This window comes from Pristiophorus japonicus, chromosome 11 (genome assembly GCF_044704955.1).
Source record: "Pristiophorus japonicus isolate sPriJap1 chromosome 11, sPriJap1.hap1, whole genome shotgun sequence".
In the NCBI taxonomy this organism is placed as follows: domain Eukaryota; kingdom Metazoa; phylum Chordata; class Chondrichthyes; family Pristiophoridae; genus Pristiophorus; species Pristiophorus japonicus.
In genome coordinates this window covers 143,843,151-143,860,082 of record NC_091987.1, presented here as the reverse complement: position 1 = coordinate 143,860,082, position 16,932 = coordinate 143,843,151, and the positions used below count along the sequence as shown (strand labels likewise).

Below are 16,932 nucleotides of genomic sequence, written 5' to 3'. Positions count from 1 at the left end.
GTAATTTAATGCCATTTCAATCCAATATATGATTGATATGTTATGTAATTAATGATGGGATCATGAAATATCATTGTAATGCAAAGCATATTCTGTACTATCATGATGTTAATTATATGTGACGTCTGTCAGTGATATTTATAGCAGTAGTGTTGCTCCTTGTACATGACTGCACAGCGTAAGCATTCTCATGTCACCCTGGCATTCCCTTCTCTTCTACTAACCTCATTTATGTTTTCTAGCTCCCCAGTCTTCTCAGGCTCCCCAGGCTCCCCAGGCTGTATCGCCGATAAGGCCTTTTACCGTCAGAAAGTAGCAGCCACGTGGTGGTGTCGAATGGCCGCCGATTGTTTTTGTCGAACGTCCACCACTCGCAAAATTCTCCTCGGTGGTTTTTCCGGTGGTCCCCACTTCCGCCCCGCTGCTGCCGAACCCTCCTAAGTGCATCATCAAAGCGTGCATCGCCGATCTCCCGCACCGCAAGCAAAAATCACTTAAATACATCTTGCGACTGTCAGTGCACTGTGTTTGCAGTGTGTGCAAAATGGCGGTGTAGCCGCCATTAAAGCGGAGGTCGCACTGCCGCGGCCGCCATCTTATTTAATTTATCGGCTGACTGCCAGGTCAGTCTGAAAATTATGCCCCCTGGTTCAGCCAGGCCGCAAACAGGCAGCCTGGTGCCTGCTCTTGGGTAGCAGACCGTTGGCCCGGCCGCAACCCTCGCTGGTGGCCCAGTGGACCTAAATAAACTAATGGCAGAGCTCGCAGCGGCCCTTCCTTTTACGTGAAGCGTGATGATGTCATCAGCGCTAGGCTGATGACTGACAGCGATGGACACTCCGCCTGCCCCCCTTCCGCCCCCGTTATGACTGACTTCCACTCCGCTCGAAAATAAAGACAAAGAGCTGAATTAATCGCAAGAGGCCACCACACCTACCGCAGCGGTGAAAACACAGGAAAAATGGTCGGTGCGCTCCGTTTCCAGCGGTGGTGAATTTCTACCCCAAAGTTTCATGCAGAAGAAAATTGGACAATTGTAAAAAGAAAGCTTGTGATGTTGAGAATGGACAGAAATAAGGGATGATGTGAACAGACGCCACTGAGCCATTGATTGACACTGGGCATAGTGTTGTGAAATCTGGGACACAGACATTTGAACTTGATTTCCCCCAGCGATACTAACAATTGAGTGGTGGTACAGCACGGTCAGTGTTAGCACCTTGAGATTGGTGGTATTCCTGCATTCCTGGCTGCTGCCCAGAGTCCGGCAAAGTCTCTGTTTGAGATGACTGATCATTATTGTGTAAAGTTCAACAAATAATATGAGTGCATCCAACATTTCGAGAAATGTTCCCCATTGATGTAGATTCATTATATGGATGATTGTTGGTGTATGTTTCAGAACACAGAAATAATATACTGTCACTTATCATCTCATATCATGAAATGTCCGGCAGCTGGAGAGCAGCTCGGGGGGTATCGAGCGTTACTGAGTTTAAGGAGCAATCTGAAAGTACCGACAGTATTTTAACCTCAGGGCAGAAGATGAGGGAGCTTCAGACCCAGGTCCTGGATCACTGACATTGCAAGAGAAAGGCTGCGATCCCTCAGGGGTGTGCGCGCGCGTGCGGGGCGGGGATGTGGTGCGCGCGCGCGGGGGGCAGGGGCGGGGTGCGCGGGGGGCAGGGGTGCGCGCGTGCGGGGCAGGGGCGGGGTGCGCGGGGGGCAGGGGCGGGGTGTTTGTGGATGGGGGGGGCGGGTGTGTGTGTGTGTGGTGGGGGAGTGGGTGGGAGCAGCGGGGTGGGTGTGTGGTGTGTATGTGTGTTTGGGGTGTGGGTGCAGTGTGCTTGTCTGAGGTGTGTAGGCGGGGATTGTGGGTGTGTGTATGTGGGGCTTGGGATGGGGGTGGGAATTGTTTAGGGTTTTTCTGTCTGGGGTGTGTGAGGGGTGTATGAGTGTGTGGGGTGGGAGTTGGTGGGTGGGGTGTGTGTGGGGTGGGCAGGGGCGGGGCGCGCGCGGGGCAGGGGCGGGGCGCCCGTGGGGCGCGTGTGGGGCAGGGGTGGGGCGCGTGTGGATGGGGGGGCGGGTGTGTGTTTGTGAGGGGTAGGGGTGGGGTGTGCGTGTGTGGGGTTGGGGTGGAGTGTGTGTGTGTGGTGGGGGAGTGGGTGGGAGCAGAGGGGTGGGTGTGTGGTGTGTATGTGTGTTTGGGGTGGGGCGCGTGTGGGGCGGGGCGCGTGCAGGGATTGTGGGTGTGTGTATGTGGGGCTTGGGATGGGGGTGGGATTTGTTTAGGGTTTTTCTGTCTGGGGTGTGTGAGGTGTGTATGAGTGTGTGGGGTGGGGCGTGCGTGGGGGTGGGTTTTGTGTGTAATACCACCAGCGATGTCTCCGCAAGATCCTGCAAATCCCCTGGGAGGACAGATGCACAAACATTAGTGTCCTCGTCCAGGCTAACATCCCCAGCATTGAAGCACTGACCACACTTGATCAGCTCCGCTGGGCAGGCCACATAGTCCGCATGCCAGACACGAGACTCCCAAAGCAAGCGCTCTACTCAGAACTCGTCCACGGCAAACGAGCTAAAGGTGGGCAAAGGAAACGTGACAAGGACACCCTCAAAGCCTCCCTGATAAAGTGTGACATCCCCACTGACACCTGGGAGTCCCTGGCCAAAGACCGCCCTAAGTGGAGGAAGTGCATTCGGGAGGGCGCTGAGCACCTCGAGTATTGTTGCCGAGAGCATGCAGAAATCATGCGCAGGCAGCGGAAGGAGCGTGTGGCAAACCAGTTCCACCCTCCCCTTCCCTCAACGACTATCTGTCCCACCTGTGACAGAGACTGTGGTTCTCGTATTGGACTGTACAGCCACCTAAGAACTCATGCTAAGAGTGGAAGCAAGTCTTCCTCGATTCCGAGGGAATGCCTATGATGATGATGTGTGTGTGTGTGTGTGTGTGTGTGGGGGGTGTGTGGGGTGGAAGGGGTTTCGGATGTGTGTAGGTGGTTGGTTTTGTGTGTGTGTGGAGGGGGTGTGTGAGGTGTGTGTGTGTGGGGTAGGGGTGGGTGAGGTGTGTGGGATTGTGGGGGTGAGGGTGGGGTGTGTTTGTGCGGTGTATGTGTGTGGGGTGGGGTGTGTGTCTGGGGTATGTGTGTGTGGGGGTGTGTGGGGTGTGTGTGTGGGGGTCTGTGTCTGGGGTATGTGTGGAGTGGGGGTGGGTGTGATGTGTGTGTGTGATGTGTGTGGGGTGGGGGGTATGTGTGGGGTATGTGTGGGTTGGGGGTGGGGGTGGGTGATGAGAGTTGGGTGGGGAACCAGCCATGTGGAAAGGATTTTTATTGGTTTTAACAACTTTTCTTTATTGAAAGCAATGTTGCTACTTCCAAGCTCTGGCTCCTCCTCTTTCCCATATTACAACAGTGACTACACTCCAAAAGTACTTCATTGGCTGTAAAGCGCTTTGAGATATCAGGTGGATGTGAAAGACACTATATAAATGCAAGCCTTTATTTTGTTTTCTTTCCTCTTCTCCCTCCTGTGTAGATGGAGGGCCATCACCCTCTTCCCATCTTCGTTGTCTTCAGCAATATTATACAGCACACAGAAAACCACCATAATTCTGGACATGCTTGCTAAGCTGTACTATAGCGCTCACCCAGATCTGTCCTGGCACCTAAAAGGAGCCTTCAAAATGCCAACAGTCAGCATAAAGGAGATTAAGGGGTGACTTGTGTGATGCTGGTCACTGTGTAATTCCAGGGGCCTTTTTATAATTGTTGTCTCCCTCTGCCAGTACATGCCATTCTGGAGACATTAGTCATGGCTTCTGGGGATATCCAGGATCATCCGTAACCACTCTGATCCATGGACTGTTAGAATGGATGGCTGCATGATAAAAACATCATGGCATTTTCCTGAATTGCAGGATAAAGTGACCAGCATCACACAAATCACCCATTAATTTCCTTTATTCCAACAAACCAACCTCAATTTTTCAAATCATTGTATTTGTATTTCCTCATTCCAGGCAGCATCCCAGTGAATCTGCTCTGAACTTTCTCGATTGCCTGAACATCGTTCCTATAGTATGGAGTTTAAAACTACACATCCTCATATTCTTACTGTGTTCCGACTAGGTTTTATGTAGATTCACCATCTTATATTCTCTGGGCACAAACCCCAGTATTCCATTACTTTATCTTGGCCTTTTCCATTTGAGTTGCTCATTTAAATGTTTTGTGAATCTGGACCCCCATAATTCCCCCTTGCACATCACCCCACTTTCTCCCATTCATAGAATAATTATTACTTTTCTTTTTATCAAAATGTTCCATTTCATATTGACTGATATTTTGCCCATTCTACTATTTTATCAATATGCCGTTGTAACTTCCTTAGATCCTCGGGATTATTTACTCTGCTTATTTACTTTAGTATTGTTATGTATTTAACCCCTTGTAACCTTGTAACCTGCATTACACCTGTCCACCAGAGGGCCTACCTGTTGGTGTCCCAAAGCATCTCTTGGGAGTACAGTATATAAGCAGGCCACCCACGAGGTAATGGCACTCTGGGACTACAATAAAGGAGCTAAGGTCATACTTGCTCATTACACACAGTACTCGGTCTGACCATTTATTATGAGTACAATAATTGGCGACGAGATAACAAACCACGCGAAAATGCAAAGAACAGTCGACATCCTGGAGAAGTTCTCAGAGGGGGATGATTGGAAGGCCTTCGTGGAGAGACTCGACCAATACTTCATAGCCAACGAGCTGGAAGGGGACGAGAATGCCACCAAACGAAGGGCAATCCTCCTAACTGTCTGTGGGGCCACAACCTTTGGCCTCATGAAGAATCTCCTGGCCCCAGCTAAACCAACAGAGAAATCCTATGAAGAACTGTGTACGCTGGTCCGGGAGCACCAAAATCCTAAGGAAAGTGTTTTGATGGCGAGATATCGGTTCTACACATGTCAACGATCGGAGGGCCAGGAAGTGGCGAGCTACATCACTGAACTTAGGCGCCTTGCAGGACATTGTGAGTTTGAGGGATTCCTAGAACAAATGCTCAGAGACTTTTTTGTACTGGGCATCGGTCATGAGATAATCCTTCGCAAACTGTTGACTGTAGAAACTCCGAATCTGAGTAAAGCCATAACGATAGCCCAGCCATTTATGTCCACCGGCAACAACACCAGATTCCACAGAACAAAGAAGTTTCGGCCAGTACTGTGCATAAAGTAACATCGGTTTTGAGCAGAAATGTACATGGCAGAACGTACACACTGACTGCTGTGGTCCGACCTCAATTGACCCAGAGTCCGCAATCATCTGTAAATGCGAGGCAGTTAATACCCTGTTGGCGTTCCGGGAGTGATCATCGGCCCCCTCAATGCCGCTTTAAGCACTATGCGGGCAATGGCTGCAGAACAATTGGACACCTCAAGCGAATGTGCAGGCAAGCTGCAAACCCTGCAAACCACCACGTTGCAGAGAAAGGGCGGTCCACAGTGGATCAGACGGAATTGGAAACTCGTATGGAGGAGGCAGAGGTGTACGGGGTACACATGTTCATGATGAAATGCCCACCAATAATGTTGAAAGTTGATGGTATTCCAGTATCTATGGAGCTGGACACAGAAGCAAGTCAGTCCATAATGAGTAAAACAGCTTTCGACAGGCTGTGGGGGAAGAAGGCATACAGACCCAAGCTCAGGCCCATTCACACGAAGCTAAGGACTTATACAAGGGAACTAATCCCGGTAATTGGCAGTGCTGAACTCAAAGTCTCCTATGATGGAGCAGTACACGAACTCCCGCTGTGGATTGTGCCAAGGGATGACCCCACATTATTTGGCAGAAGCTGGCTGGGGAAAATCCGCTGGAACTGGGACGACATCCGAGCGCTTTCGTCAGTTGACGACACTGCATGTACCCAGGTTCTAAGCAAGTTCCCATCGTTATTCGAGCCAGGCACTGGAAGTTTCTCGCGGGCGAAAGTGCAGATCCATTTGGTTCCCGGTACGCGACCCATCCACCACAAGGCTCGGGCGGTACTGTACATGATGCGCGAAAAAGTGGAAATTGAACTGGACAGGCTGCAATGTAAAGGCATCATCGTACCGGTGGAGTTCAACGGCTGGGCCTGTCCGATTGTTCCGGTACTCAAGGAGGACGGTACAGTTAGAATTTGCAGGGACTATAAAGTAACAATTAACCGTTTTTTGCTGCAGGACCAGTACCCGCTACCCAAGGCAGATGACCTATTTGCGATCCTGGCTGGATGGAAGTCATTCACCAAGCTGGACCTGACCTCGGCCTACATAACGCAGGAGCTGGAGGAGTCTTCGAAAGGCCTCACCTGCATCAACATGCACAAATGTCTGTTTATTTATAACCGACGCCCGTTCGGGATTCGGTCGGCTGCAGTGATCTTCCAGCAGAACATAGAAATCCTGCTGAAGTCTGTTCCTTGTACAGTGGTCTTCCAGGACGACATATTGGTTACAGGTCAGGACACTGTGGAGCACTTGAAGAACCTGGAGGAGGTTCTTAGTCAGTTGGATTGCATGGGGCTCAGGTTGAAACGCACGAAGTGTGTTTTCCTGGCATAGGACGTCGAATTCTTTGGAAGGAGGATCGCAGCAGATGGCATCAGACCCACTGACGCCAAGACGGAGGCCATCAAGAATGCGCCATGACCACGGAATGTGACGGAGTTGCGGTCGTTTCTGGGACTCCTTAACTACTTCGGCAATTTCCTACCTGGGTTAAGCACCCTGCTAGAACCCCTGCATGCACTTCTGTGCAAGGGAGATGACTGGGTATGGGGGAATTCACAAGAGGCTGCCTTTAAGAAAGCCAGAAATTTACTGTGTTGTCCCAAACTACTTATCCTGTATAACCCATGTAAATGACTGGTGTTAGCTTGCGATGCGTCGTCATACGGGGTCGGGTGTGTGTTGCAACAGGCTAATGAATCGGGAATTTTGCAACCAGTTGTGTATGTATCCAGGAGTTTCAAGGCTGAAAGGGCCTGCAGCATGGTTGAAAAAGAGGCTCTGGCGTGCGTTTACGGGATAAAAAAAATGCACCAGTAATTGTTTGGCCTCAAGTTCAAGCTTGAAACAGACCAACAGACCACAAGCCGCTCATATTGCTATTCTCGGAGAGCAAAGGGATCAATACCAATGCCTCTGCCCGCATCCAAAGATGGGCGCTCACGCTGTTGGCATACAACTATGTACAGTATATAAGCAGGCCACCCACGAGGTACCGGCACTCTGGAACTACAATAAAGGAGCTAAGGTCACACTTGCTCATTACACACAGTACTCGGTCTGACCATTTATTATGAGCAGAACAAATATCATCTGCAAATATGGACATCACTCTCTCGATTCCTATATCCAAATCATTGATGTACATGGTGAATGGAAACAGACTCAGGACAGAAACCTGTGGAACACCACTACAACACTACCAACAATTCTGACCAACTGTCCTTAGCTCCGAATCCGTTTCCTCCCTTCTAGCCATTTTTTTACTCTAATTTGCTACACTCCCCCTAATTTCAGACCCTTTAATCTTCTTCAATAGTCTCCTGTGTGGTATCTTGTCAAAGGCTTTTTGAAAGTCCATATACACCACATCCGCTGCATTTCCCCCAAACACCATTGCTCTTCATTACACAGGGAGAGGGATTTCCATAGAATCCATTTCCGCAGTCCAAATGTAAATTTAATTTAATGTTTGCCGAACTGACCTGGAAATATATCGTGTTCCTTTATCGTCACAGGTTCACAATCCTGGAACTCCCTCCCTACCAGCACTGTGGGGGTACCATCATCTCACCGACTGCAGCAGTTCAAGAAAGTGGCTCACCACCAGCTTCTCAAGGGCGATTCGGGGTGGGCAATACATGCTGGCCTTGTCAGCAACGCCCACATCCTGTGAATGAATAAAAAAAACTCTTCAGTGAAGCTTTTGGGAACAAAGTAGCAAAAATCATTGTGCTGCAAAAATAATAGAAAATTACAGGGCGCAGGCGATCAGGAGGGGGTCAAGTGGGGGCAGGGTGCAGGCGATCAGGAGGGGGTCAAGCGGGGGCAGTAACAGTCTTCGAGGCTCCAGACTCTGGTGAACATTTAAAAACAGAAATAGCTTTTTTGGGTGGTAGCCATTCGCGCAATTTCGAGAAGGGGCCCTGAAGCAGGCCTTAGACCCTCTATTTGCATATGCAAATGGCTAACGCAGGTTTCAGACATAGGCCCTGGACTCCGAAACTTCAGCCTTTACCAATATGGCGGACAGTGCACTTTCAGCGCGGAATGCGCATGGCGCCCATTTTACACCTGTACAACAGGTGTGGCATCAATCAATTTCTGGGCCTTAGTGTCCATTTTTGGGACATCACAAGGACCCTTTTTATTCTTTTTGCTGCCTCTAAACTACCAGAAAATGGTGGTTTTCTAAAGGAAATTCCAGACTAAGAAGTTTAAAAATAAAACTAGCTGCAGCCAGAACCTTGGCTCAAGCTTGTTTCAAGTTGAGTTCCGTTGTCTGTAAAGCTGACGGGAAGCCAAGCTATTTCTGAACAAACACAAATTGCACGATTTATTCAGTTATACTTCAGTAACAACCATTTATTTCCAAATGTGGTTTGAAGTTATTGAAAAGTACTTGATGTCCTGATAAATGTTTATGAGAATATTTAAAGAGAGGAGCAGAGCTGAGATTAGAGTTGAGCTCAGTGAAGTTGAAAGATTCGGTTTGTTATTCTCTAGAAAATTGTCTGAACTTGTATTAGCTCCTTCGGTGTAAGAAATCTAAGAAATATTACACAGATATGAAACTATTCTACGGAAGCAAAGTTTAGCATTAGATTGCAACCTTTTATTGCTGTCATTTGAGGAGACAGAATGATTTCTATAAATATAAGAACATAAGAACATAATAAGAGCAGGAGTAGGCCGTACGGCCCCTCGAGCCTGCTCCGCCATTTAATACGATCATGGCTGATCTGATCATGGACTCAAGTCCACTTCCCCGCCCGCTCGCCATAACACCTTAACCCCTTATCAGTTAAGAAACTGTCTATTTCTGTCTTAAATTTATTCAATGTCCCAGCTTCCACAGCTCTTTGAGGAACTGAATTTCACAGATTTACAACCCTCTGAAAGAAGAAATTTCTCCTCATCTCAGTTTTAAATGGGCGGCCCCATATTCTAAGACCGTGCCCTTTAGTTCTGATCCTCCCCATCAGTGGAAACATCCTCTCTGCATCCACCTTGTCAAGCCCCCTCATAATCTTATACGTTTCGATAAGATCACCTCTCATTCTTCTGAAATCCAATGAGTAGAGGCCCAACCTATTCAATCTTTCCTCATAAGTCAACCCCCTCATCTCCGGAATCAACCTAGTGAACCTTCTCTGAACTGCCTCCAAAGCAAGTATATCCTTTCATAAATATGGAAACCAAAACTGCACGCAGTATTCCAGGTGTGGCCTCACCAATACCCTGTATAACTGTAGCAAGACAGCCCTGCTTTTATACTCCATCTCCTTTGCAATAAAGGCCAAGATTCCATTGGCCTTCCTGATCACTTGCTGTACCTCCATACTAACCTTTTGTGTTTCATGCACAAGTACCCCAAGGTTCTGCTGTACTGCAGCACTTTGCAAACTTTCTCCATTTAAATAATAACTTGCTCTTTGATTTTTTTTCTGCCAAAGTGCATGACCTCACACTTTCCAACATTATACTCCATCTGCCAAATTTTTGCCTAATCACTTAGTCTGTCGGTGTCCTTTTGCAGATTTTTTGTGTCCTCCTCACACATTACTTTTCCTCCCATCTTTGTATCATCAGCAAACTTGGCTCCGTTACACTCGGTCCCTTCTTCCAAGACGTTAATATAGATTGTAAATAGTTGGGGTCCCAGCACTGATCGTTGCGGCATCCCTTTAGTTACTGGTTGCCAAGCAGAGAATGAACCATTTATCCCGACTCTCTTTTCTGTTAGTTAGCCAATCCTCTATCCATGCTAATGGATTACCTCCACCCCGTGAACTTTTATCTCATGCAGTAAGCTTTTATGTGACACCCTGTCAAATGTCTTCTGGAAGTCCAAATACACCACATCCACTGGTTCCCCTTCATCCACCCTGTTCGTTACATCCTGTGTTATTTGCTTGTTCATTTCTTGTAAAATGAATTTGCTTCTTGGTTAACTTTAAACTGAGATATGCTGCCGTATTGTGCCCTTGTTCACTGAGGACTCAAGAGGGATCCTGTGCAGGCACAGTATGGGGCCAGTGTTCACTGAGGGCTCGAGAGAGAGAGAGAGAGATCCTGTGCAGGCACATTATGGGGCCAGTGTTCACTGAGGACTGGAGAGAGAGAGAGATCCTGTGCAGGCACAGTATGGGTCCAGTGTTCACTGAGGACTGGAGAGAGAGAGAGATCCTGTGCAGGCACAGTATGGGTCCAGTGTTCACTGAGGACTCGAGAGAGAGAGAGAGAGAGAGAGAGAGAGAGAGAGAGAGAGAGATCCTGTGCAGGCACAGTATGGGTCCAGTGTTCACTGAGGACTGGAGAGATCCTGTGCATGCACAGTATGGGTCCAGTGTTCACTGAGGACTGGAGAGAGAGAGATTCTGTGCAGGCACAGTATGGGTCCAGTGTTCACTGAGGTCTCAAGAGAGAGAGAGATATCCTGTGCAGGCACAGTATGGGTCCAGTGTTCACTGAGGGCTCGAGAGAGAGAGAGAGAGAGAGAGAGATCCTGTGCAGGCACAGTATGGGTCCAGCAGATAAACACAATGATCAGAAAGGTTGCTCTGTTTGTTAAGCCACTGGAAGCTTGCCAGGGCTTTAGGGAGATCGGGCTCCCCTGTGAGGGTGATGTAAGGTGTGAGAGTCACACATTCTAGACTAAGAATGGCTGTCTCCAGGTTTGGCATACCTCTGTCATTGTGTATGTATTCCCTCAACTGCATGCAATTCAAAATTAGTTTTCTGCTTACACAAGGTGGCACGTAATTGAAGGGAATTAACCTGAATTGTAGAAAGGCTCATAAATCTCAGACCCTGGAGTCCCTTAGAGGTGGTCACACTGGACCACCTGAACAAGTAGGTGAAGGTGAAGCAGCAGATCTTCATCAAGCTCCTGGTTTTATGTCTTTCTTACTCAGTTCCTCATAAGCAGATACACAGACCTCACCCACTCTGTTGGAAGGTAGATCTCGGAGCCAGCATTCTAACCTGTGTCACTTTTCTGCAATGAGAGAGTTAGAATAGCAGTCCGACCGTATGGCCAGAGCCCAGAAGCATTATGACACCATGCATCTAACTCAGCAAATGTTGCATGCAGCAGCACATCACCATACATCCTGGAGGGTAATGTTAGTGAGCTTCAGGAGGGAGCAGAGGTTGAGGCAGAGTGCACAGATGGGGAGAAAGAAAGACTTGCATTTATATAGTGCCTTTCATGACCAGCGGACATCCCGAAGCTCTTTACAGCTAATGAGGTACTTTTTGAAGTGTAGTCACGATTTTAATATAGGAAACGTGGCAGCCAATTTGTGCACAGTAAGCTCCCACAACCAGCAATGTGATAATGATCAGGTAATGCACCTTTTGTTAAGAGGCAATAACGGGCCGGAAAGGAGTTACTGGTCAGTCAGGTGCGGAGTGGCCGACAATCAGGACATTTCCCTCGTCCCCTTTTTCTGGCGGAGAAGGTGGCCGCCTGCCTGTGTTCCCACCCGGTCAGCCATACGTCGACCTCTTACCGCCCAGCGGTGATCCTATTCCATCCCTTTGCACCCCGCGAGGGAAATTGCCCCATGGGAGCGCAGTGGCGATCGGGCTGCGGACTGCAGGAAGATAGCAGTGGACTGGTCAGGTGGACAGAACAGTGGCAAATGGGATTCTATCTGGAGAAATGTGAGGTATTGTATTTGGGGAGGGCTAACAAGGCAAGGGAATACATATTAAATGGTAGGACACTGAGAAGTGTAGAGGAAACAAAGAGACCTTGGAGTGCAAGTCCACATATCCCTGAAGGTAGCAGGCCAGGTAGATAAGGTGGTTAAGAAGGTAGATGGAATATTAGCCTTTATTAGCCGAGGCATAGAATACAAGAGCAGGGAGGATATGCTTGAACTGTATAAAGCACTGGTTAGGCCACAAGCTAGAGTACTGCATGCAGTTCTGGTCACCGCATAACAGAAAAGATGTGATTGCACTGGAGAGAATACAGAGGTGATGTACGAGGACGTTGCCGGGAGTGGAGAATTTTAGCGATGAGGAAGGATTGAATAGGCTGGGTTTGGTTTTTTTGGAACAGAGGAGGCTGAGGTGAGACCTTATTGAGGTGTATAAAATTATGAGGGTCCGAGATAGAGTGGATAGGAAGGACCTATTTCCTTTAGTAGAGGGGTCAACAACCAGGGGTCATAGATTTAAAGTAATTGGTCAAAGGTTTAGAGGGGATTTGAGGAGAAATGTTTTTACCCAGAGGGTGGCGGGGGTCTGGAACTCACTGCCTGAAAGGGCGGTAGAGGTAGAAACCCTCATCACTTTTAAAAGCTACTTGGATATGCACTTGAAGTGCCGTAACCTACAGGGCTACAGACCAAGAGCTGGAACGTGGGATTAGGCTAGGTAGCTCTTTGTTGGCCGGCACAGACAGGATGGGCTGAAATGGCTTCCTTTTATGCTCTAAATGCCTATGATTCTGTGAAAATCGCACTAATCACTGCCCCATCGATTGTGGCGGTAAATCAACAATTAAATCAGTAAGTGTGCCCCGTTTGGGGCGGAGGGCAATTTTGGTTCCCAATTTGTTCCCGTTATGTTGATTGAGGTATTAATATTGGCTAGGACACCGGGTATAACTCCCCTGCTCTTCTTCGAAATGAAGCCACCTGAGAGAGCAGACGGGGCCTCGGTTTAATGGCACCTCTGACAGTGCAGCGCTCCCTCAGCACTGCACTGGAGTGTCAGCCTAGATTTTGTGCTCAAGTCTCTGGAGGGGGACGTGAACTCACGATCTTCTGACTCAGAGGTGAGCATGCTACCCCCTGAGCCACGGCTGACACTGACACTGGGAGGACTAACTGGTGGTTGCAGAGAGGGAGTAGAAATCTATTGGTGTGTCTTGCTCACACGGCTGCCGTCAGTGCCTCCTTCTGCAGTGAAATTGGTGAATAGTTTCATGCTCCTATTCACCGTTAATGGGAAAGGAAATATCCAAAGTGGAGTGAGAGTGGAATGAGACAGAGGCACCACCATTGAGAGTGTTGGTAACCTTGACTTCATTCTCAGTGACGTGCCTTCCTTCAGGTTTGGCTGCAGATGTTTTGAAGCAGATTGATCAGTTCTGCAATCCTTTCCCTGCTGACTCAGAGCCTGAAGACGCAGGTTTCATAGAATTACATTGGAATTTTTACAGCACAGAAACAGGCCATTCGGCCCAACAGCTCTGTGCTGGTGTTTAAGCTCCACACCAGCCTTTTCCTGAGTCATTCTCAGGTAGTTGTGCTAAGGACGACAGGTCTGATAATAACAGGGGCGGGAAGTGCAGCTCCAGTGTCTGGGCACCTGCAGGGAAGGCCTTCTTTCATCTCATAGTAAGAAGGGGAGACATTTATTACCTTTGTCACTCGCGCATCTCAGTAACAGATTTTGATAAAAATCTGGTTAAATTATTTGTTATTCAAAATCTTACACATGACAGTTATGCATCTTGGACACATATACACTAATTGTATTTTAATGAGAACGCACGCACGCTGGAAAGTGGGATTCGGCTGGATAGCTCTTTGTTGGCCGATACGGACATGATGGGCCAAATGGCCTCCTTCTGTGCTGTAAATTTCCATGATTCTATGACTACATCAAGTCCCACCTGACTTCATGGATTACAATATTTATTGTGAAGATTTTATGATTACTATTAATAGGATCTAAAAGCGTTCACATTTTGAAATCTTAATCATATATAGCAGGATTTGAGAAATAATTATACTGCTTGCAATAATGCAATGATTATTTTGGGAATAACTGCTTTTTGCATAATTACTGCAATCTTTCCTCAATTAACCTCAGGCATAATTCATTACCGTGAATAAAGATGAAGATCTCAGACCAAATGATGTTGGAAGAACAGGTTTGAGCGGCAAAATAGTCCTGCCTCATTTCCTGGTTACATATGTTCTTAAACAAAAACACGAATAAACCCCCCATACAGGAGCAACTGAAAACAAGGCAATCTATATTCAAACCCTGCCTTTAAGGGGGAGCAACATACATGAAATGATCCATTTGAAGTTGGCGATGACAGCTGCCCCTCTTATACAAAAGCTTCATCACAAACCTGCTAAATCAATAACTTCTGCCCCAATAGGAAGCTGCTGTGATGGCCAGAATTGTTGAAATTCATTATCATTGATCAGGATGCAACAATGACATTGTTTTAGGATTTTTTTAATAAACTAACCACCATCATTATCCCATGTAGTTTAAATATAACAGGTGGATATCATATTATGCAATTATGTTCATCTGTAAGTATAAAAAGAAAAACTTCAAATGTTAGAAAACTGAAATTAAAACAGAAAGTGCTGGAAATGTGCAGTGAGTCTATCAGCACCTGAGAGAGAAAAGTCAGCCGTAATGTTGCTCCCAGCCAATCGGTGAACCTTTCAGATGCTGACCGATTGGCTGTATTTCCCCAGCATTGTCTGGTTAGGTGAAAAACTCTGCTGGCTGCAGAGCAAGCGGATGGGAACCCAGGAGAAATAAGTGAAGTTCATTCACTGAGAAAGTGAAATTATAGACACAGGGTCAAGTTGTAGGATTCACTCCACAGTTTGAGAATTATAGCCTGTTTCCTGACCTTGAGGGAAAACGTTATTAAAACATCTTTATTTCACAAAGCTTGAATTTTCTCAAAGGCTGGAAGTTTGGTCGCGCCTCTGTTGCGGCGTTAATCCAGGTGGAGCGGTGAACTTTGTGCCGGAAAATGGTTTGCGTCTCCAGCCACAAAGTTCACCAGCTGGGCCCTGAGTGTGGGGCGGAGTGCTAAGGGAGGTGTTCCTCACCTCTCTCAGGGTGCTAGGCCGGCTGAGCAACTGAAAATCCTGAGCTAAACAGCCGGCCTCAGAGCGCCCTAAGAGAGGCTTCCGTGGAAAAATAAAATCTGAAAAGAAACACTCAAAACATTCGCAATACATTACTGACCCCACATCAACATTAATCTCAAAAATAAAATCCATTCACACTTACCTGAGGTGGACAAGCACTTCACTGACTGCGGCCGGTACAGCTCGGACCACCAGCTTTCACAGACGGTCCCACTAGGGGGCGCTACATGGCACTACGGGTCGGGCGCGAGCCTAATATCGAGACGGTGTCGCAACCAGGGACTTTGCACACTGGCTCGCCTTCCCGGGCAGTACTGCTCCGCGTCCTCGCAAACCCGGCACCGAATGTCCCAGCGGGGCACTGGAAGCTGGCCGCCTGCCCGGAAATGCCTTCCGCCGCCATTACCCTCCCCCCTCCGGGGCAAAAACAGAGGCGGGAATAAACCAAAAATCCAGCCCTAAATACATTATGTTACTATTTCTCAGAGTAAACAGAAAAAGTTATCTGTTAACTTCACCATGATCTTTGTAGATAAATTCTAAACTGTTTCCTCAAATTATGAAAAATAACTCTTCAAAGGCTCAGTGATGTCGAGGAGTGGCCATCAGCCACGATGGTGCTCTAACCTCCCTCGGTAACCCCACCAACTAGTCACAGAGAACTAGAGGAGGCCTGTCTAGTGACAGCCCAGAATTGCAGAGAGAAGGGTGGCCGGTGATGTATCAGTGGATCAACGGACTGGCAAGAGAGCCAACCTGCTGTGTAGCTGGTTGAAACCGGTCTCCACAGCATCTAAGACACACCTAAACTCTCAGCCTGCCCCTTGTCACCTGCTGTCTCACTATCTGGAAAACACTCGGCCTTTTGGCTAAGATCATGCGTAACTGACCTGACAGGGGAGTAACCATGACCCCAAAGTGGTTCTCCCTGGATCAGGAAGGTGGTTCTCCTATGCTTTTTGGAAATAGGAGGTGGGTGGAGTGGATTGACCCATCCACCTCCACGGAGGTGTGTGGGGTTGCTGACCCATCCACCTCGATGGCACGAACCTGGTATTGCAGTACTTCCAGGAACGGTGCAGTGGCTCTTGGCCTTTTGGCTAAGAGCATTGGCGCAGAGTGATCTTTGGCGTTTGTGATTTGACAAAGAATTGGAAAGATTGGCTACGAATAATAAAAAAAAACACACAAAGGTGGACAATAACACCACAGGCAGGGATTTATGTTGTATAATGTGTCGCCTTACTAGAAATTACAAAACAGATCTTTCTACAGAATCAATGCCATGAAATGCTGAATCTCGTCTCCTCGCTCATGGGGTTGAGATATTGGCTGGTTTTCTTTATCCACCAATCAGCAATTTGTCTCGGGTGACAAGGCTCTGCCCTTGCTTGTGCTTCAGGCATTTACTGTGAGCCGGTATCAGCCTTTGCATCTTCTGAGTTTACTGAGGTGCTTTCTGCAATCCTTGGCATCAATGCGAGTTTTCCAAATTTTTATTAACTTTGGACAGTTTTAGCCCCAGCATTTTAGCACCCACTTGCTTTATGCAACTATCTATTGGAGCCAATGAACAATAATGTATCATCATAGGCAGTCCCTCAAAATCGAAGAAGACTTGCTTACACTCTAAATGTGAGTTCTCAGGTGACTGAACAGTCCAATGCGGAATTGCAGTCTCTGTTACAGGTGGGACAGTCGTTGGAGGAAAGGGTGGGTGGCGAGTCTGGTTTGCCGCATGCTCCTTCCGCTGCCTGTGCTTGATTTCTGCATGCA

The 16,932-nt window shown here is 47.8% G+C and overlaps 1 long non-coding RNA gene across 1 annotated transcript in view; it reads right to left on the bottom strand.

Moving 5' to 3' along the window:
• LOC139275863 (uncharacterized) overlaps window positions 1-15,359 on the bottom strand; it is a 34,136-nt gene extending 18,777 nt beyond the window's left edge. The window contains exons 1-2 of the long non-coding RNA XR_011595775.1: window positions 15,299-15,359; window positions 7,768-7,952 (exon numbers count right to left, since the gene is read on the bottom strand). This is a non-coding gene — a long non-coding RNA (uncharacterized lncRNA). The remainder of the gene's footprint in view (window positions 1-7,767; window positions 7,953-15,298) is intronic.
• Window positions 15,360-16,932: the final 1,573 nt, after the last annotated feature.